The 23828-nt window shown below is 38.3% G+C and overlaps 1 protein-coding gene across 2 annotated transcripts in view; it reads right to left on the reverse strand.

Annotated features, from left to right (window-relative positions):
* Positions 1-23828, reverse strand: part of Gria3 (glutamate ionotropic receptor AMPA type subunit 3) — a 263616-nt gene that overhangs the window by 20583 nt on the left and 219205 nt on the right. The window lies entirely within an intron of this gene.

Genomic DNA, 23828 nt, shown 5'->3' on the forward strand with positions numbered 1-23828 from the left:
AGACAATTAAAAATGACCACCACAACTAGCTTTATAATACTGTAGAATTCTAGAACTCAAGTTTTTCTAAAGATTAATGGGCCTTATCTTTTGCTAAACCTATCAACCAGCTAAGCAATGTCTTTGAAGACTTAAATATGACCCACAGATATGTATGTTTATATCATACATTGCCTCCATCTGATAGACAAGGCAATTTTGTAAGTGTTATAATGAAGTATGTTGTCACTGACTTTACTTTGACAGCAATTTCCTGGCTTATTGCCACCAAAAATTAACAAAAAGTAAATAGTTAAGATACACATAAATATATAAATATCATTTAAGAACACTCATGTGTCTTCTAGAAAATTAAGAAAGTAAGCCATGTAGTTACTTAAAATTGACCTATTTGTCTTCCATGGTCATGTATCTCTCCCTTCTCCCCAAAGCTAACAACTATCATAATTTGGTCTTTATTACCAACTTGTACTTATTCTTATGGTTTTATCAGAATAAGCACATCTACTTTTTAATGGTTATATAACCCTTCAATCTGTAAATAAGCTATATTTATAATTTTCTCCCTTGTCATTAAAGACAGCATTATGATGGCATGATTTTTGTATAAATTGATTTCTTTTGTTCTTTATTTTGGCACAATTGGATATGATTATGAGATTATGGTAGGGAGGAGGGAGTTGTTGAACAATTTGCATCCAATATTATTAGCAAAGCAGCCATTACTAACATCGATAAATTTATAAGCCAAAGGCAAGTCCATGAATTCTGCTCCAAGCATGTTCTGTTTTGGATTAATTTACTTCATCATTTAGTTGAGTCCTTTGATTGCTGATATAGATTGTATTTATTCCTTTAGTTAAATGATGCATTTCTAGGAGAATAAATGGTGGGCAATGTTTGAAGTGGGCACATTGAAATGTATGCGCTACATATAGCATGCACTAATGGATACAGTAAAGTCAAGTAGGTAAGTGGCAGAAGTGACTGGGCCATGGTTGATGACTAGTTTCTGAATAAAGGTGGAAGGGAAAGGAAAAAAATGACTCACAAGGGAGAAAAATTAAGCAAAGGCATTTATCTTACTAGCTAGAATTTTACTGACAGTATGGCATATTCAGATAAAAAAGAAGAGAAAATAAATATTAGAATTTTCTCTTTTAGAGACTTTTATTTTGGCTGAAATACCAAAAGCAATAAAAGGGATTGAATATTAGTTTAGTCATCTGAACTTCAATTTAAAAAAATTATGGCTGGATCTGTAATAACAAGTTCATTTTTCCCCAACCTGCCATGATTCATTTCCTTCATCCCATAGAGTGCCATATTGTGTCGAAAAAGGGAAAAAATAGAATCACTTATGTAGTGAAGCCAAGAGATAAGACTGCTAGGTAATTAGCAAAGGAAATCCAAAGAAGAAATATATGGATGGAACAGGAACACATTAATTAATCCACAAGAGCAGATCAGCTAGTGCTCTAGCATCAACGACTTCCACAGCCATGCTTCTAACTATTTGCATGTAATAAAGCGTGAAGGTCAAAGATGTAAATTTTGTGTGCATGTGTGCAGGTGAAAATTTGAATCCTGGGACCCGCAAATCTGTTATGTGGAAGCCAGTGATTAGTGACTCACTTGCCACTCAGGTCACGGGTCTGCCCGTGCATCTTTGTAATGGTGGCATTTGTGCAATCTAGTGCAATCTAGTGGTGTTTCAGTGACAATAGAATTATTCAGTGGACACAAGGAAGTACAGCATGGTCCTATAGTGCTATGGTAAGAGCATGGAGAATGTGGAAGAGAGCAAAAGATGGGTGACACAGGAAGGGTTGGACAGCAGAAAAGGAAGAAGGGAAACATAACCTCCAAAGAATATATATATATATAAAAGAGCAATGAGTCAACTGCTTGGGTTTGAATCCTTCTTGCTAGGTGCGTACATTTTCTAGCCTCTACATATCAGTTTCCTCATCTGTAAAATGGTATGGGTTTTAAACACCTACTTCAAAAGATTATTAGAAATTAACAGGTTAAAGCATTCTCAGATTCCAAATTTGCTTTAGTGGCAGGATATATTTCAATGGCATCATAAGTTACTTTAGTCCCATATTTGCAGAATCATGACTTTATCTTATAAATGCTATCACGTTTAAGTATTATTGGATTTTTAGGTATAATCCTGTAGAACATCTATGATCTGCCATTAACAAAAATATTTAACCTTTGACTTTTGATTTTTAGTTTTTGTTGGTGGAGGAAGAAAGGTAGTGTGGCAATTTTCCCTTAAAATTTAAAGTTACATTTATTTATTTAGTAGTACACACACACACACACACACACACACACACACACACACCCCTGTATGGCATGCCTTGGAGGTCAGAGGATAATGTACAGGAGTTGGTATTCTCTCTCCACCATTGGGATCTTGGAAATTAAACTCTGGTCATCAGGCTTGGTAGAACATGCCTTTATTCTTTGAGTCATCTCACCAGCCTATTTCCCTTGTAAAATTTATGTTTTATAGTATGGTTGAAGCTTATACATTAAAATATTGATGAACCAGAACCCTATTCCCGAGGAAACCTATTTAGTATGATTTTCTTCTTTTTCCCTGTGTTAAACTGGAAAATCTATTTGGTCAACAGAACATCCACTTGGAGTCAGTAGAACAATACAGTAACAGAGCTCAGAGACACTTTCAAAGCCATCTTCCTCAACCTCCCATCCAATGAAGCCCCCTCTGTTCAAATGCCTCTGCTGGTGAGGTATCTTTAGTTCTTACAAGGTGGGTTTCTCTGTAATGGAGAAGGTCAAATTGAAAGAAATGTCTTTCTGTTGTGCTCTCTTTCCCACACAGTGGATAGTCTGAAGTCTACCATCACAGTTATCTCCTCACTACTTCTTTTGTAGGGTATACATATAAGGACCTTTTTTTTGGATTTGCCTGACAAGAATCCTAATTCATTCTTCTTTTCTGATCATAATCTTTCAGATGTGTTTTTAATTTTTTTCAGTCTGCCCCTAAAATGTGCCACCATGCTTGACCACAAATGTGCTTGATATATAAATATAAATGTGCTTGATATATAAATATAAAAATATAAATATAAAAGGAACTATCTCATATCATGATCTGGATATGAAAACATTTTCCTTTCAATAGACTTTTTTCCTCACATGGATAATCTAGAATTAATTGAATGAATCAAACAGACCAATACATCACTGTCAACAGAAGAAAAATACGCAATTTTGTTTTATAGTATTAGCTTTCTACCAGAGGACAAAGTACTATGTTGTTTCTAAGGAGAGTAGTTTGGGGGTTTGTAACTTCTCTATGGCCCAAACACATACGAATTAATAGTTTGACAGCATAGTATGAGGGAAAGGTCAGGGAACCTGGATTTGAGCACATGATGCCCAGTGTTACTGAAGGGAGAATAGGCATTATTTATTTATTTGGTGATTGTTGTTACCAAACCACATTGCTTTGTGTGCAAGGCTAACCTCATATCCAAATACCACAGAAGGGCTAGATTTGGCTTTGGAGGGCTCAACTTCTACCTTCCCCATAATATAATTGTCAGACTCCCTCAGAGACCCATATCTTTTTTTTTTATAGCATCCTTGGTCATCATGGAGGGGTTCACTGATATTAAAGGGGCTTCTGCATTGTCTAAGGAATTCATTTTTATTTGAATGGGAGATTCATGTCCCCAGAAAGAATATGGAATTCTTGGCATTTTAAAAAGTTCCATTTATGACTAGTCCATCATGTATAGAACAGCAAGCAAGGGAAGTAAGATAAGAATTCCAAGGACTCATTTTCCTCCCTCTAAATTTATGATATTGCTTGACAGTTTACTCAGCTTCATCTCTAGACTGAACCTTTAATTAAGAGACTGTAATTGTAAACTATAATATGAGTTTCCTTTTGTGTTGCTTAGCCCGTGTGAAATTTCTTCTTTTTAAAAGAGTTCATGTGCTATTAACAGCTGTTACAAAGTCAAAAAGGCGTCTTTGGGCTTCACCATGCCTGAACTCAGCACTTACTGAATCCATGTATTATGCGTGTCCTTCTGAATATTTATGAGCAAATGCTACCTTGCAGATCAAATACTGCATACTTTACATGGTGAGGTGCTAAGGGGAAAGGAAGCTGGTGGTGCAGTTGCTTTGGAAAGTTCTGCCCCTCCCCCTGCCCCATCCTCTTTGTCTTTCTTAAGGTCTGATGGGGATAGAAGAGACTATTATTCATGTATGTCCTAGTGAGGTGGGCAGGTAGGAGACTCAAAGAGGTACAATAAGGTATGAATAGTGTAGGCATACTCAGAAGTCTCACCCCCACAAAATCTCTTTTTCTGTATTTCTGTTTTTCCTATAGTGCCTTACTGGGTAGTCTAGACTGAAACTCACTAGGTAGTAGACCTCCACACTTAGCCTGTTACAATCCTGTCTTACTCTCCTGAGTGCTTGTGTTACAGGTGTCTGCCACTACATCAAGGTCCAGACATTCCTTAGTTGTGACTCAGACAATGGAAATTTCTAATAGTAGTTTATTTTTGGCTATTTAAATTTTTATTAAGCCAATCACAGTGACATATCTTTACAAAGTGTAATCAAATATCTCGCAACATTTCCCCATTTTGGTCTAAATAAAAAGAAAAGGGTTCTAATAGTAGGTTTAAGTACACGAAGGAGAGAATTTTATGGCAAGAACTTTGCCTGCCACACAACCTTGCAGGTGTCTCCTTTTCTTATTCAGAGGGTCCTTCGATTTCTCACTGCTAGAAGCAGAAGAAAGTTGGATATCTTTAAATTTTATATTGGCTTATACTTTGTTGACTATCAAGGTGACTTTACACATGTCATCATCTCAATTATACACCTTCGAATCCCTTGGGGGTAGCTCCAGCAGCTGTTGTTCATTGATTGTTGGAACCTGAGAGCCAAGAACAGAGTCTGGACCCAGTAGGGCTCAATAAATATTGGTGGAATGAAAGAATGAGCTCTGGTTTTATGAATTGGGGCATCAAAGGGGAGAGGGCAATGGGCAAGAGATACTTGAAGAGACATCTTTTTGTCTCTATCTATTTGTATCTATCCATTTACCATAAAGTCACTTCAAATAGACAAGCCTTGGAAAAACTATGCTAATTTTCAGGAAAGTCCCAAGCAACATGCCATCTTAAAGGATATGGAAATTTAAAGATCTGCTGCTGATTGAACAATTTCTCTAAGATCACACAGTGATAAATGATGCTGAGACACTACCCATGTCTGCTGAATTGGAGGTTACAGACAGACCTTTCCCCTGGACCTCCCATCTGCTTTACTGGAACATTGACCATCTCCTCTTTGATAAAAGAGAGCAATTTACCTTCTAAAAGGACTTTCCAGAACTTTTGGGAATGGGTAATAACTTTGAAATTAGTCCTGGCCTGCTCCTATCAAGAGTAATCCTGTTACTCGCTGTAACCCTGCTGTAGACCCCTAGTATTAATTAATATTGCATTACATAAAGGAACAAGACAATTTGAGGCAGATGTAGAAGAGCACATCTGATGGGGCTTTGAAGAAGTTAGTACTTCTGATGAGGTGCTTTGCGAACCACTGAATCTCACAACCACCACCCAACATAGGAAATAGTTTTTATTTTTATTTGGACCAAGGAACACCAGAAGTGATTTCATTTCTAAAACATGCCTCAAACCTCAATTTCATTGTCCTTCCTTCAAACATTCAGACTGATGCAGGTGGGTCTTTTTTTATATGTGTTGCTTTCATTGGTTAATTAATAAACTGCTTGGTCTGATAGTTCAGAACATGGGTGGGTGGAGTAGACAGAACAGAATGCTGGGAGAAAGAAAGCAGAGTCAGGCAGATGCCATGATTCCCCTTCCCGAGACGGATGCTGGCTAGACTCATGCCAGTAAGCCACGACCTTGTGGTGGCATACAGATTATTTGATATGGGTTAGTCAAGATGCGGGAGTTAGCCAATAAAAGGCTAGAACTAATGGGCCAGGCAGTGTTTAAATGACTACAGTTTCCATGTAATTATTTCGGGTGTAAAGCTAGCCGGGTGGCGGGACACAGCCTGCTGCTCCTTCTACATCAGACAAACACTCTCAGTTTCCTTTGGCTTCCATCAATGACTGCCTTGTGCATGAGTATTGGTAAGAACAGGGAGAAGAGGAGAAGGAAATGCTTCCTGGGTTCTATTATTAGCTTTTCTATTGGTGGATTGTGACCCTGTCTGAGTTATTTTGGGGGCTGGGCACTTAGATAACTTCAGTGGAATTAGACTTCACTTTTAGCTCTGACACTGAGCTTTGCCCTCAACTGTCAAGAACTCATTGCAAATGCCTTTGCCTAACATTTTCACACTGTCTCTACAGTTCGCGACAGGTTCTTTCCTACCTTAAGGAATGCTATTTCAGATGGCTCCTTTCCAAACTGTAGCTTCAGCGAAATTTCCGGTGACCTCTCTAGTGTCCCTTGCTGGCATACACAGTCAGATTTCTATTCTGATTCAATTTACCGTTGGCTTCTTTTGCCAAGTGAGACTAAGCATATTCGAGTTGTCTGAAAGTAGCCTGTTTTTTCACTTCAGTTAGGTGTCCAGAAAAAGTCTTCTGCACTTGGCTGCGATGAAATGGCACCACTAACATTTTGTTGGCTCACCAACTTCTTTTTTCATTGCACTAAGTCCAGATGAAAATATACTGTTATTTGTTGTTCTTGTTAATCTGGAGCCGCATTCACTTATTTTGTTCATTTGTTTCACTCAACACAATGGGAAAATATCCATTTTCAGCGCTTAGAACAATGGCTGTCACAGAGTGTACTACAGGTAAATGTTAATTTAGTGCATACATGAACAGTTGAAATTTAAACTCAGATTGTTTCACAAAGAAGTATAGATTTTCTACCTTCTCTCTACTTCTATAGCTAAGAAAGGGAAAATGATAATTCTAAGGTAGCAGAGATGGAAACGGAAAGACTTTGCATTCCACCTGCCCCTCCACACCAAGCTGCCTCTTAGTGGAGGAATTACTCTCATGAGACTGATCCAAAAATGTCAGTGAACTGGTTGAAATAGAATTTTTTGACTCATTTTAAAATTATTACTCCCCTTTGTTTGCTCTTATATTGATGGTTTGTTATTTTGCAGTTTTGTACATGCATTAATGTATTCTGATTATACTCCTGAATTATTTGCTACTGATGAGAGTCAGGTAGAGGAGAAATCATTGCCTTTCCTGACGATCCCTTTAGGCTCCAATGGATAGTGTACATTCAATAGACCCACTGTTTTGGTGCGATTTTTTTTGTGGCCTTAATCATCTCGACTGGTTCATTTTTAGAAGCCACATACCTGAGTTAAAAGGCACAAATTAAGTTAAACCTGCTAGTTTCTCACAAGACTCTATATCCTACTGTTAGAGATAATGTCTTCTTCTTGACTTAGGCAAGTTACTTAAATTTCTTTAAGACTCTAATAGCTCTCTTTGAAAAAGGGATAGGATAGAAATAAAATAATTCATAAAAACTCCTACCAAAGGGCCTAGTATATAGTAAGTCCTTAATAAATTAGATTATACACTCATGTTCTTGTTCCCACATCTTCACTGCCAGGATGGACTGTATCTCCTGATACTGTTGGTCGAAAATAAATCCTTAAGTTTCTTTGGTAATGTATTTTGTTTCAGGAACAAGAAAAGAAACTAATGCAGGAATGAAAGGCAGATAACATTGGGGCACATGATGGCAAGTGTACAGACGGTGACAGATTTTGTGTTGCCAGTGCCACTGAGGCATAGATTGAATGAGACCTGATTGACTAGATACTTGGTAAAAACTATCTTAGAACGTCAAATGGGGTCATTAACTGTTCAATATATTCACATTTCACCCTTTCCTGGGCTCACCACTTTGAATAGTTGGATTTAGATTTAAGTCTTTTCTTCCTTTCTGTGAGAAGTGTTCCAGTAAGTATTATTTCTAAAGGAGCTATGCTGATTTTAAGAAAAAAGTGGCTGGCTGGGGTTTTGTCTGGCAAACTCACTGACTGTGAAAGCTGCAGGAAAATTGATTTTCTGGCATTTGCATGTCCTGGCACAAATATGCTGCATGAAAGCCCATAGAACCTTCTGGTAAATGAAGCAAGTGAGGGTGACTTCACAGAATGATTACGTTTCACTAAGGTTCATCAGTGGGGTCAAAGCAGTGGTCTCCATATGAAAAATGACAAATAAAACCACTAATTTTCTGTTAATCTATTTAGATAAGTACAAAATAGCAACTTAATCTGATACCTAACACCTAAACTCACACCAGCATATTCATTTACACCCCTAGTTCTCATGCTTATGGACAGATCCCAAGCTGCCATTATTCTGCCTTAACCAGTGAGAGTACTGTGGATGAATGACCTGGTCACTGGTGCTCTGGAAGGGCCTACCTGTCCATGGTGAAACTTGAAGTTATGTGGTGGTTTTCTTTGTAGGGCACTGGTCTTGATCTTACACCGAGTTGGCTTGGGTACCTATTCGCTATGTGATGTTAGACAAATCAGTTAATTTCACTAAATCTCTGGATCTCATCTGAAAAATGAGAATAATAATAGGACCTATCTCATAGTAGTTTTGAAATGATGAAATAAAAGACTGCCAATAACAAGTTTAGCATAACTCCCGACAACATAGAAGACACCATTTAAGTTGCATCAGACACCGTGATAGACACAGTAGGGAATGGTGGTATATAAGATGTGGTTGTTATGTTCAAGAAGCTCAAAGAATTAACAGAAATGTCCTGAAACTGATCTCATTATAGCTGTGTTATCCATTATGCTGGTTTCTGTCTATGCATGCCCTACTTGAAATGTGGCTAGTACTGCTAAAGAAGAGAATTTTAAACTCATTTTTAATTAATTAATTAATTAATTTTTTAAAAAAATATTTATTTATTTATTATGTATACAATAGTCTGTCTGTGTGTATGTCTGCAGGCCAGAAGAGGGCACCAGATCTCATTACAGATGGTTGTGAGCCACCATGTGGTTGCTGGGAATTGAACTCAGGACCTTTGGAAGAGCAGGCAATGCTCTTAACAACTGAGCCATCTCTCCAGCCCCTTTAATTAATTTATAATCAGTAGTTAGAGGAGCGAAGTCTCAGAATTGCAGCAAGAAGACAGAAAGGACTGCTTTTGTCTACTGTATACCATTCTCCTGCCTTTTGCTCTTGACGCAGGCAATGGTTGCATCAAATGGAGAAACAGAACTCCTACTTATTTTTTTTTGCTCTGAATTTGCTTAGCCAGCCTGTGTTTATGAAAAGCCTCTCCAGAGAAAGCAAAGTTGTGTTATTTATACAAGCAAAAATTCCTCACACCCATGCTGAGACTTTCTTTTCAACTTAACCTATTTGTGTAAAATTGAAAATAAATGACCTCCCATGGCTAGGTGTGCTATGAAAGAATATTCTTATTACGTCTAAACAAGAACCACAATTTCCTTCAAAGGAACAGATTATTACACAAGAAAATGCTTGTTAGAAAAAAATTGAGAATGCTATTTAAATTTCCAGCCAGCTTGATACTCTTCCTCTGGTTCTAGAAGTTATTATATTGTTTGGACTGTGTCTCTTCAAGTCTCCTTCCCAAGGGGACAATTATAACTGGGATGAGCAGCCAAGAAGCAATGCTCAAAAATCCCCCATTATTTTTTCAAGAGTTCTTTCCTTTATCTGCTCTGCTAGATGGGTTGAGATGTCGTGTATGATCAAAATTGAGAGTGGTAGACCTTCAGAGATACTTTCTTCTAAAATCTTAAGTGACTGCCCAGTGGCTTCAGGGGCTTTTTTTTACCCACTGTTTGCGCCCTAGGTTACATTTGTGTTAAGGTTACTGCTGTACATTGGCCTCAAGTCACCAAAGGAAAACAGGCTTAACATTTTCTATGGTGCTAATTCCCTGGGAATCAGGCAAGTTGAATGTCAAAGTCATTTGGCTTGGTTTCTGTCATACAGTCACCAAATACTTGGAGCAAGTTATTTCAAAAGTCCCAAACTAAAACAAATGCTGCCAAATTGTAGATTTGTAAGTTAAACCCCTTTAGGGAACAAATAACAACAATAGAACAGGAAACAGAATAGTGAACTGAAGCCAAGTTGCTTTTGGTTTAGAGGCTCAACTAGAAAATTAGATTGCTTTACATTCAGCCTTGCTTGTTTTTCTGCTACTGTTGAGCAGAAATAAAATCAGAGTCAGAAACATGCAGAGAGTGAGTGACTTTAGAATGCTTAGCCCTGAATGGAAGAGATTTATCATAGCCTCCTCCAAAGGTCTTAAATCTTTGCGGAAGAGATGTGGGAAAGATGGGAAGAGGGAGAGGTGGTGGATGATTCCACGAAAATAGCATCTTTCAGACACAACATGGCAGATGTGTATGTGAACTCACAGACTATGACCTGCCCAGGCTCGAGCCAGACAAAATTCTTGCACAAAAATGGAAGTAGGTCCTTAGTCCCTCCCTTAGCAAAGAAGTTATTTGCAATTGACAATTGTTGGAAGAGAGAAAATGAGTCTTCTCTAATGGAGTAATGCTGGGTTTATCAAACCAACTCCAGGGCAGGCCTCATGCTCATGAGCATTAGCTAACAAATTGGACTCCATGAATTTAAGCTGCATTTTTCTTTTCTTTAAGAGGAAAGCATACAAAATTTGGTGGGTAGAAGGGTCTGGGAAGAGTTGGTGGATAGAAAAGCATATGATAAAAATGTACTATATGAAATTCTCAAAGAATAAAAGAATTCATAATCTGAAAACTTTTTACAGTAAACAAGATCACATTATTCTTTCATTTAACTTGAATTTCAGGTAGTCTCCGATATCATTTTTTTTCCAGTAAAGATCAGTAGTCAAAATGTAGGAAGAAACCATAATGAATTTAAAGGACTTACAAATAAAAGGAAATTAAAAGCAAAGATTGTGTTTCCAAATTTTATGTATTTGCTAGTGCCTGAGAAACTTGGGGCCTGTGGGATAATTTATTGGCAGTCATTGCTTTGAAATGCATTTCCCTTAAATCCTCACTTTTGTGCCAGCAACTTATCACTGAAGAAATACTGTAACTTGAAAAGCATGCCCCCTAAATCCTGAGCAAGAGTGTTATTATCTGTTGTTATTGTAGAAGAGTGGAGTAGGCCAATAATACATTTTGTGTATTTCTCCTTTAAGATGCTTCTGCTTGTCTTCTATGCTGACTCCGATCAACCAGTTACAGACTTATCTGCTGGAATTACTGATCACTATCATCCTTGCCTGTCTCTACCAAGTGTGTCTCTACATGAAAGTCAACACACTTAAGAACTGCATACACAGCCCTGTCTCAGCCATTAGGATAATTTGTGACCAAGAACTAGGCTGTTTTCTTTCCTGTGATTAAACTACTTGTTTTCATCAATCCCCCCAATTCAAAGTCATTTGTAAAAGTTCATTTCTACTAGGAAATTTCACTGTCTGACATGTGAGAGCATCAGAATATTTAATTGCATGCCTTCCTATGTAGTCATCTCTCTCTAAGATGTGTAGCTTTTCCCCTTTCAGTCTCGAAACTATTTGGAGATTGCTCCCCCTTTTTCTACCTAATGGCAATCTGCGTTTCTACTGATTTATATCCAACCCATTCATTATCTAGTTGCTGAAAAGTATGTTATTAATGAGAGGCAGGTAGGAGTCATGCTGTCCTCCCCAGGTTTAAATGAATCCTTAAGACGGTACAATCAAACAGATATGCAAAACAGGCCATTATTAATGCACATTAAGGTTACAAATTTAAACAAAATCAAGGAATGCAGAATTGTGAAGTTTCTCATTGTTTCAGCCTTAGCACCATGATGGTTCCTGCTGCATATATAGTAAGGCATGGATTCAAAAATATTAAAAACATGACCTGTGTGTAAAAAGGAGCATCCAGGATTAACCATTAGACTACCGGAATAACACAACCATGCCAATGTAACTGACTCAATGTAAGTATGATCTAAACTTCTTTGAATTCTTCTTTCCCTGGTTTGTACTGCTTTGCTTAGATAAGAGTATGGCTTACAACAGATAAATTCTTAGAAAAGTTGTCATACTGCAGATTCTTTTTTTGAAAATCAAATTTTCTTTCTCAACCAGTGCATGAGCTGTTCTATGCTTATTTCAGAAAGCTCTCTGTCTAGCTTTCTCTGACAAGTAGTTAATGATCTCTAAACAGCAAAACACATTAAGAGATTTCTGTTATCCAGGGAAGAATATGTCTCCAGCATGAATAATTTCCATTAATTTCTTTTGTTTGTTGTGAATTTTCTGATAGATGGATTACTTAAAGTAGACTTCAAGCTAAACTGTATAGGTAAAGATTTGGAAGAGAATCAAAGTATTAATGTTTTAACTAGTCCTCCTTAATCTTTATGTTGGCAGAAGTTCAGGCCCAGAAATTGCTTGGGAAGAAAAAAAAAGCCAGTACAAAGTGACTCAAGGTGGGGGGTCTCGATATAATGGATGTTCTACAGCATCCCCAAAGTGCCAAGGGCAGAAAGAGGTATCCATGGTAACAATAAGAATCCCAGTGGAACAAAATGTGGAAAAAAACTGGACCAGCCCTACAAAAACTGAGCAGGTGTCTATGAAAGAGAGAAAATTACTCTCCAGCGATAGTAAAAGGCTCTTTTATGTACCCACAGTTTTTTCTTCAGGGGATGATGATACCCAAAAGAAAGCTATGAAGAGGGAACAGGCTCTTTCTTAAATTTTTGTCAGAGGTGCAAATGATTTGTGGATGAACACTCTATGTAACTCATTAAGAGTTCTGGCTTAACCTTGTAGAGATTTTTAATGATTTCCACACTCAGTTTTAATCCATGAAGGCTACACAGATTGTAAAATTTATCAACTGCCTATATGACTACAGATGTGAAGAAAGGCTATGCTACCTAGCCTCTGGGCAGGAGGGCATGTCTCTTCTGCTCAAGAACTGGAAGTCTATTACCACCCTGTTGCCTATATTGAATACACTTTGTGACCACTCTGTGGGTAGGAGACTTTGATGATAACAGTTATACTTCTATTTAACCAATACCCTTAGTACGTTTAAATGGCTCTGGCAGTGTAGAAGAAATAAAATTGAGAGACGGTTAAAAAAATAGAGAGAGTTCATTGATTCATTTAAGGCATACAATCCTGCTATTGATCATATTACAATTTTTTAGAAGGATGTATCACACTAACCCTCCTTAGTAAAAGCAGCTTCAGTTCATAGTCCTCTTACTGGTCGGTCAAATCCACTCACTCACAGGAGGCTTCACACTTAAATAGGGTCAGATAAAAATTGTGTGTGTTTGTGTGTGTGTGTGTGTGTGTGTGTGTGTATGTGTGTGTGTGTAGGCTTTCTCACAAATAGGCAAAGTAAAGGGGAGTAAAGGATAGGAAGTGGTATATCAAGACAGTGCTTTTGGCCAAAGGGCAAGAGATTCTGGGCTTTGATTCCAGCTTTCCCTTCTGTACTGCTTTTAAGTTCTGTTCATATTCCTGAAGTCACTGACTTCCTCTGGATTTTGAGCTTTTCCAAGTGATCTGGCTCATGCCTACACAAATACCACTGAGTTTCAAACTTAGAGCCATGGAGCTCCCTGTAGAACTGTCTCATCAGAAAAGGTATACAAAAGAACGAGGAAATGGAAGGGTGATGCAATAATAAGAGAGCGCTTCGGGCAATGATTAAGAATTCAAAGCTGCTGGTGTAATCCCTCATTGTGTCCTTTTGCATTTTAAAAGACATTTTGTTTGCCCAGAGATTCGAACCATATTTTAATACTCGAGCTACCACGTGTAGAGTCCAGCTCTGTTTATTACTTACTGGTCTCTAGCCTGGGGAATTTTGAAGCTTGGGATTCCTTCAGCATCTGTAAAAACACTATTAGAGGAATGGCAGGCTAGTGGGTTGAGTTGAATCCTTGGGATTTGTATGGCGCAAGGAGAAAACTGACTCCTTCAAGTTGTTCAACAAGCTCCACACACCTGCCATAGGACATGCACCCAACTCCTACCACAAGTACAAACGTAATAACAAAATTACATATACCACTACATAAACTCGGATCCCCTGAGATCCAACACGTTATATGGGGGAAAGAGCAACCTTCACATTCAGGCTTTGATTTATAAGTTCCTGAGTATTCCACCTATTCGGTCTCATTTTCTTTCTTTTTATGAAATTTTTTGTGTACTTTTCATTCCAGACTTGACTGCTTCTGTTTCCCCATACTGACTATTATCTGGGGATAGTCACCCAAGCTATTACCTATGTCATACTGACTGACAGTCTTCACTATTAACCAGTGTTTGGACCTGACTATCCACAGTCTTTCAGGAGAGGAACCTTGAACCATGGGGCTCCCTGTATGATCCATATAGACATTAACACAGCAGTTCTGCTTAAGCCAGAGCTATCCAGTCAAAGGGCAATCCAGTCAAAGGAAGGGGGTTATCTGCCTCAAAGGACAAAAATGTAGGTCAAAATAAGAAAAATTTTGAGGTCTTTGGGTATTATTCACCTGTAGTTTCACTCCCCTCCCCCAATTTGTCATTTTCCAGGGGTCTTCCTGTTCAGCCTACAGCTAAATAGAATTGCTTGGAATCACTACAGAGGTCTTTACTTAGGACCCAGCATCTTGAGTGGGGACATAAGACCCAGTAGTCTGGATTTGAAACCAGCATCTTGAGTGGGGAAGACCCAGTAGTCTGGATTGTAAAATAGCTCTCACCTCTGTTGTGGTGATGCATGGCTATAATCCCAGCACTTTGGAGATGAAGGCTGAAGAAGCACAAGCTCAAGATGAGCCTTGTTTATACAGTGAGACCTTCACTCGGAAAACAAGTAACGACAGCAAAAAACGTACAACCGCAACAACACAGATCACACTGCAGGTTGGGCAGGATTGTAACTGTAGTCCCAGGACTTGGGAGGCTCAGGTTCAAGATTTGGGAGGTAACAGGTTCATTTAAGCCCAAAAGTTTGAAAGTAGTCTGTGCAACATAGCAAGATCCCTTATCTCAATAAAATAGAATAGAATAATAAAATACCTCTTCAAATGATTTTACAGGCAGACATCCACAGACTGAGTCCCTTATTCAACATCTCTGACAATTGGCCATTAATCTATTCTTGAAGACTGCCAGTTATACAGCTCACTATGAGGATAGCCATCCTCTCTTTGGATTGTTCTAGTCCAGTGATTCTCATTCCGTGGGTCTCCTCTGGCAAATCTCCATCTCCAAATATATTTATGTTATGGTTCATGATAGTATCAAAAATATATTTATAAAGTAGCAATGAAAATAATTTTATGGTTAGGGTCACCATGACATGAGGAACTGGAATAAGGATCGCAACATTAGGAACACTGAGAACCACTGCTCTATTAGAATGTTCTTTTTGCCTTTTTCTGAAATGTCTATTTTTGACTATTACATTTGAACATTTGTTCCTGTCCTTGAGTGTCCAGCAGAACAAGTCCAATCCCTTTTTCAAATGCTCACTTCTCTAATATTTGGAAATCATCTTTAATATGTATATTTTGCTACGTAGTCTCTTTAGGATAAATGACTTATCTAAGTGTAACGCTGGAAAACAATGTCAAACACTTGTGATCCTGTCACTCTGGGTTAGTTGTTGGATACTTCTAGACAGCAACACTTTAAGTTAGGATCATGAGTCAACCATGAGAAGTTGTGGCTGTTTTCTGTGTATCAGCTCAAAAACTGAAGTTGTCCCTCATGCCTCTATCAAGTACCTTAGACACCTTTCCTTGGTTCTGAGAAATACGGATTTATCAAAGTCTACTGGAGTTTATTTGTATTTATCCTCAATGTTCACCATTTCCCCTGGCTTGTTTGTATTTATCCTCAATGTTCACCATTTCCCCTGGCTTGTTTGTATTTATCCTCAATGTTCACCATTTCCCCTGGCTCCCTTGACACTACTGGAGATTGAACCCATGCCAGCCCAGTGCTCTATCACTTTGCCACATCCTTAGACTTCTCAAATATCGACTGTGTTATTCTTAACTTTGTTTATAAAATTGACCGAAATCCAAGGCTGAGCAAATGGAGCAGAATCATTCTTTAGGCTCTGGCTCATAAGGCATTTTCCTTCCTTCTGTTATAGTACATTATGGGCTCCGATAACATAGTAATCACAAGCATCCAAATTGTATGTGTGAATGTGTCTTTCTGTTGGCCTTATGTGAGGATAGTGGCAGTATCCAAACATTTTAAAATCAAACCTCAAAACTGTGTAAGAGGGCTTTGAGTTCCTTTGTGGTTACAGCACTCTGAGTCTCTTTGTGGTTACTCCATTCATACTTTTTCCATGTTAAGGAAAGGGATTGTTGACCTTGTTTGAAACAAGGCCTAATGCAATGGGGTTGTTTTAAAATATGAAACATTTGCTATGAAATCTTCCTGCATTTGATATGATTTGCCAAACTGTATTTGGATTTTGCTTTTCAATGTCAGTTCCTTAGACTTATTTCCAAGACTGTAAAATATTCTTCAGAGAGTATTGTTTTAATGAACCTCATCTTCACATATTAAATGTAAATGATAAAATTAGAACTAAAATGAAATTTAGAGAATTTTTGACTTGAGTAACAACTTTCAGTCTACCCTCAAAAGTTTATGTATTGATTTCTACTGTAATTGCCTCAATGCAGTAATATCTTTTAGAGAAAATTTTTAAAAAACACCTCTTTCATTTTTTGAGACAGGGTTTCACTGTGTTGTGTGGCCCTAGCTGTCCTGGATCTCACTCTGTAGACCAGGCTGTCTTTGAACTCACAGAGCTCTGCCTGGTCAGGCTATGGAGAGCTGGGATTAAAAGCATGCTCCACCACTGCACTGACATTAAAAAATCACTTTTAAACTCCCTCTTTCATAAACATATACACAAGTCATTTCATGCAAAAGGATGAGTGATGGGTATCATAATACAGTGTACATGGGGTAGGGGAAGTATTTCTAATGTTTTATTTATTTATATATTTCAAAATAACTAGATGAGAAGAGTTTGAAGTTTTCCGACACACAGAAATGATGATATTTTAGGGCAATGAAAACATATTTACTCTATTTTGCTCATTGCACATTGCATATATGTATGTGATTATAATATAATAACATATTCCTTAACTACATACATAATTATATGTCAAATTACTTGTAATATGAAATTACTTGTAATAGTAAAACAAATGCTGTAGCTGAGACAATGTTCTCTTCAGACAGGTAAATCTCTTCAATACTTCAATTCTAGTATGTCTTTTCAACCTTCGTGACCATAGTTTAATAAGTGTCTGAGTCATTAAAAAATGTAACACTTAAAGATTTCAATAGTGGTCACTGGAAAGAAATATAAGTCAAAACCAACCATCTTTGGCTAGCTCTTTTCAATCATAATTGTCACACAACCCATTGGTGTATTCCATGAATTCACTACTAAAATGTATCCTAAATATGGTCTATTAGTTAGTCTTCATTCCTGTAACTTTAATGTGGACTTTCATTTTTGAGAAACACTGATTTGTTTCCTGTCCCCTAAAGCATTTTGTCATTGTTCCTGTTTTTTTTTTGGGGGGGTGGAGTGGGGAGGCTGATTCTCACGTGTCATATTTTCACATGACTTTTCTTCTTGAATTAAATGTTAACTCCCTAGAGAGACTTTCCCTGAGTCCTTTCACCCTCAGCTTTCCACTTAAAATGGTCATATCTAATTGCAGGCCGTTCTCCATTGTACCTTAGGGCTCTTAGCAGTTCTTAAAATTGTTCTACATATGTGTTTCATTGCATCTTCATTGTTTCTCTCTATCCAAAAGAATGCATGTTTCTTGGAGGCAGGGATTTGGTCAGATTCCTATACAGTTTCCTAGTGCCTACATTGCTATAGTAGATACTTATTATTTATTTATTCTGAGTAAAATATAGCAGATATGGGTAATAGAAATGAGTATGACCGTAGACTATCACATGCTTGCTTTGAGGAAAAAAATCCAACCAAAAGTTTTGTTTGTGATTTGTCCTTTTTATTTTAAAAGTGGAATGCATCTAAGCATCCAAGTTCATTGTTCTTACAGGTTAAGTATACTGAGATGTTGAGTCTTACAGTCAAGTATTCAGCGTCTTGCATGGTGATAATGAATAATTATAAATAATGTATTTGTGTAAGTTTGCCAGGTGAACCCAAGGAAAGCCTAATTGAACAGATGGGTCCTCTTCCCTTAACTGGAAGGCTATCAGATGATTTGACTTTGTCAGATGAAAAACAGAAAGTGAGCTCCCGAGATGAATTCTAGGGAAGAGACTTTTAGAGTTCTTGCAAAGATCTGGGAGTCCTGTGTGATGTTAATTACCCTGATGTTGTCAGAGAGAGTTGGCAGCCTCAAGGAGAACTGAGATCTAACCCCCTTAGGCTTTCTGGGCTGTGAAATGCTCTCATAAGCAAGTAGGTTACCTGGGAGGATGAACAGAGATAGGCTAATAACCTCCATATGGTTGGGTACTTTGGGCAGATGGCCTGCATGCCACCTTGAAAGCACCTGAAGTTTCTAGGTGGTCTTGAAGGGCAGCTCTAAATCGTGCATGTTGAAATTGTCGAATCTGTGGGCCCCAAAGGAATGGCTAATGGTGGACTGCTTCGCAGATGAATCCAGTAGTAATTTATAATTAGAAGTAGAAGTGGGACCAGCAGGATGGGGAGAGGATACAAATGAGCACCTCCCCCCCCACACAATCTCACAAGACTTGGAAGAAAAAAATTACATCTCTTCCACCAAGAAAGCAGTGGAAGATTTCTTATTCTATTTTACAGAAACACCCTTCACAGAGCCTTTTCTGGAGTGACTTTATTTTAATTGCCCTATTTCTGGGGACTTCTCTTAATATGTCCTGGGATTTACAGGACCCTTCCTAGCTTTAAAGCACATTTAGTGATATGCTTTCACCTACCCTGTGAGGGAAGTAGAGCAGGGACTAGTATCACTGACAAATTTGAGAGTTGAGGAACAATATCCTATTTTCAAGGAAAAAAATAGGAAAGTCATTGGTGGGTAGAGAACTAAAAACAATTTCATTCTGTTCTTCTTTTCTGTTTTATCTACCATGCATGATGTGAGTCTTAGCATGTCAGAAAGTGTAACAAATCATGTAATGGTAGAAATTTACTGTGTTTACAACATTCCTTTGAGTTTTATAAATGTCTTCCCTTTCTTTGCCTCCTTATTTGGATCAGTTTGAAGTTGTCAGAGCATGGAAAAACAATCTTCTTTAAGTATAGGTTTTTCTTTTTGCACTTTTCTTTTTGACACAGGGTCTTATATATAATCCAGCCTGGCCTCAAATTTGTGGCTTTTCTACCCTCGCCTCCCAGGCGCTGGTATTGTCAGCGTATGCCACTATAGCAGGCTAAGCTTCCTCTACCACCGGCAGTGAAAACAAAGACCAACTCGGAAATGATACAGCTGCATGTGCTCTCTGAGTGAATAGCTGCTTAGGAAGGGGTGGGGAAATCCAACAGCCATCTCAATGTCTTTATCTCTTTTCTGAGGCCTCAGCATCTTCACCATATGGTTGTCACTTGATCTCCAGTCTTGACCTATAAGGCTGATTTCTGGCCTTTCCTATCTAATGTAGTATATGACAGAAAAGTAATACTATTTTTTTATTTTCTAAAACTACTACGTAGTATGTATAGCTTACATCTCCAATCTGCCACCAGTTTGTGTCAACTCCCCTCTTTCTGTTTTTGTCACGTGTTGTCTTGTATGCCTGTATTCTCAAACATTAGCCACATCATTTTGAGGCAATGGATCATTGGGTAGCCCAGGTTGACCTTAGGTAGCCATGTTGCTTAGGATGGTCTTAAACTAGCAACCCTTTTGCCCTAGTCTCCTGAATGCTGGGGTGCCAGGTATATGCTACCACGCCCAGCTTGTGTTTTCAAACTAGTTACATTTAGTTGAACCCACCCTGATATATTGTATGTCACAACTTTGATTGCAACATAGTATTAAGTGACACAAATTTTACCAAAAATATTTTTTATAGTTTGATGTACTACTTAATATCAGGAAATGTAGAAGTCAGGGAGATTAATGGTAACTTTTCCCAATCATTTCAAAATGTCAACATACACGGCGGCACAGGTGTACTTGTGGAAAGAATTTGCTCTTTTACTCATGCATTTGAAAAAACATGTTGTAGACAGATACTGAAGAAATGTGGGGTCCAAGTGAAAATGTGTTTGTGTGGTGTTCTGCTGGACTTACACTGTGTTCTACTCCAAACAAAGAAGGTGTCCTCAACAGTTTCCTACTAAAGGCCAGATAATTTGTTTATCCTAGGACACAAAGGACAGTCCTTATTCATTGCACGCCATTCCTTTTATATTTACTTTCCTGTGTGTGTATGTCCGTTCATGTGTGCATGCACACTGTGTACATTTTCAAGCGCATGAATATGTGTGTGTGTTGGCACTGACTGTCTTCTTCAACTGCTCCCCACCTAACTTTTTGAAGACATTCATTCATTGTTCTTAGAGCTCAATGCTCGTCTAGGCAGGTGGGATGGGGAGCTCCTGGATCTGTCTGTCTGTCTCTACTTTCCCAGTGGTGGGGTTACAGGTGCATACACTCACATTGGCTGTTTATGTGGGTGCTGGAAAGTGAACTCAGGTCCCCATGCTTGCACTTAGCTGACTGAACGATCTTCTCAGCTCCTACATTCACTTTCTTAAAGATTTCACTTAAAATCCCCCCCCCTTTTAGCCCTGAATCTGTGTGAAATGGCAATGTTGCCAAGCATTTGAAGAGGTAGTTTAAGGAGGTCTGAAGACAGATGAATTTGCGGTTGCTTTTTCCTCACAGTACTGCTTCTTAGTACAAACCTGTATCAGGTTACATTTTTAGAAACAAGTGGAGAATTACAGTTTTGGTGTAGCTTTCCCAACCATAGTGGTGTTTCTCTGAAAATAAAGGTGTCAGCTTGCTTTTTAGCATGTATGCCTCCACCTTTCATTGGGAGCTGCTGACTAAGGAAATCAATTTTCAAGTCCAGAGGGCTGATGGTAATATTCCAGATGCCTCTTCCACCTGCATGCATTTGCTCAGTTCCTTCCTGCTTTTCCCGATGGGGCAGGCCCCACTGTTTCAGTGACTTTATGCGAGTGTGAAACAACAGCTAGGGAAAGCTTAGAAAATGAAACAAACAAAGGGATCACTTAAAACTGCCATCATTATAATGACAGCCTTACCTAGGATGAGTAAAAAAAAATGTCCACAGGGCAATTAGAAGAGAATCTTCTTTTCTTTTCTTTCTTTCTTTCTTTCTCATACTGGAAGATCTAGAGGGCTGGCCTTAGGCTGTTTTATGTTATTACTAGGTGGCCTCTGTGGTTTTGGGATGGTGTAAAAGGGAAGAGAAATGAGCTCATGTTATGTTTGTTAATGCTTCATGTGGTCTTGTTTCATTTTCTAAAATCCAGAAGGCATGCTATCGGAGCTCTCCATTTTTTTAAAAATGTTCAAGCTGTTCCTAAAATTTTTGTGATACCTTGAGACCACTAGGGGCTGAAAGTGAAGGGATATTGACTATAGCCGTCAAGTCCTTGTTCTTGCAAGTTGGCTCTTCTGCCCCATTGAGGGCAGGTGGGGTACTCTGCACTGAGCGGTGGAATAGAGAACATAGCGAGGAAAAGTGCCTTTGAGATTAGTAGGTTGGGTTCATGTATTGTATGAATACCTAGTATTCTCTTTGCTAAGTTCATAGAACATTTTCAGTATTAAGCAGTCTTAAAATGTCAACATTTCTACGCCACTTGGCTTCACTCATAGATCACCAACCCTTATTTGCTTTTGCGGACCACTCTACAGAGTTCTAATGCTGTCACTAGTGACCATTTGGGGAAAAAGAAAGTGTCATTCAGGGGATCAGAAGTGATTTGCATTTTGTTACATCTGCCTGCTTCTAATCAGTTTTTTTTGTAAACAGCAACAACAACAACAACAACAAACAACAGCTCCATCTTCATGGGAATTACTCATTGGCTGCCAAGGTCACAGTAGTTTGTGAATATTGGAATCTGCCAACCAATTAGAATGGGACGGTAACTTTGTTCAGAACTGAATGTAGCTTCAAATTGGCTGCAGTCATGTGATCCTCTTTAATGAAACCATCATCACATGGATCAGTAGTTACAGACACAAAGTACATGGGGGATGAGGCCCGGGCACAGTGATTATATGGCCACAGTTTCAAGCTGTCTGCTAACAAATCTCAATAATGCTCCTTTTGTGAACAGTACTGATGGATGGATTTTGAAAGCTTAATGGAAATTGATGTTATGTATTGATTACCATTTAATACATATCTCCCTAACCTTGTATCACTGTTAAAGGAAAAATGCTTTTCTTGTAGAACAAATACCTCTTATCAGAGGGTCCTAGCTTGTTTTTTGATATCCTAAGTGGTCAATTAATTCATACAGCAATCAGATATCTATTGAGACAGTGAGCATAAGCTCTGTTGAAGGTTTATACCAAACCAGATTTCTAAGGAGCTAATTATGTGTTGAGTTCTCACCAGATGGAAATCCCTGGCTTCCAGCCCTGACACATGTGAGTGATTTCATGGGGGGGAAGGGACTGTTCCTAAATAAGCTCTTGGGACTGCCATAGGAGCCATATCAGTTCCAAAGGGGCTTAACATCATTTTGACACTGCTGCCTTAGTTGGGCATAATGGTCTATTCTGTAAACAGGAGGTAAAGGTGAGACATGGATAAGTGGAGGCACTGAAAATTCTTCTGAGGGTTCCAGAGCTATCCTCCTAGCCTTCTGGGAGTGAAACAGGTTTTAGTTAATTGCTGTAATGCTAAGAAACACACACCTCCTACTTTTCCATGAAATCTCATGACAGTGTACATAGAAAAATATTGCTTACTAATTTATTAAAACAAGTCAGAGTAGAGACATCTGTTTACTCTTGACTTGAGAGGAAAAGCCAGCAATTATACGTGCCACCCAGTAACTTGTTTATTGTTTGTCGAGAGTGACAAAAGTTTTCCTGTCCACACTAAAGTGGTGTTTGGAACATTGCTACAATAGCTTATAGTGGCTTTAGAAGATGGCAGTGGCACTATTGACTCATTTTAAGCCAAGCCCTTTTTTTCTTGCTGGTACAACTAAAAATTTGAGTTTTTACCAATGGTAATGCAGTTTACAGAGCTTTACTAACTCTTGCTCATGAATAACTTTTTCTTTCCTCAATAAGTATTGGCCTTTAGGATGCAGAGAAAATAAATCTATTTAAGAAATGAAAACAGTGATAAAGTGCCTTTGAAAACAGCCTTATCATCATGTATATCCTTGAAACAACTCTAACACACTTCAACAGAAAACCAACTCTAAAATAGAATATATAATTTCTCCTAGTCCATCACTTGTCAGAGTCTTACAGTTAATTATCTAACTGTGTGAACCACTGAGACAAAAGAAATCTTTCTGCTTTTATAAAAGCTAGACAGAAGTATCATTTAGTTCAATACCCTCATTATTTGAATAAGAGGGCAAAAGCCTACAGAAGTTAAGTGACTTGCCCCAGTAAAAATACTCACTCAGAGCAGGGTTGAGATTCAAACCCTGGAGTTCAAATTCAGTACTCTCAACGTGCCACCTGCTCTGTCTCCCATGAGTCTTAATTCTAATGGACAATGGATCCAGTT

This window comes from Arvicola amphibius, chromosome X (genome assembly GCF_903992535.2).
Source record: "Arvicola amphibius chromosome X, mArvAmp1.2, whole genome shotgun sequence".
NCBI classification, from domain to species: Eukaryota; Metazoa; Chordata; class Mammalia; order Rodentia; family Cricetidae; genus Arvicola; species Arvicola amphibius.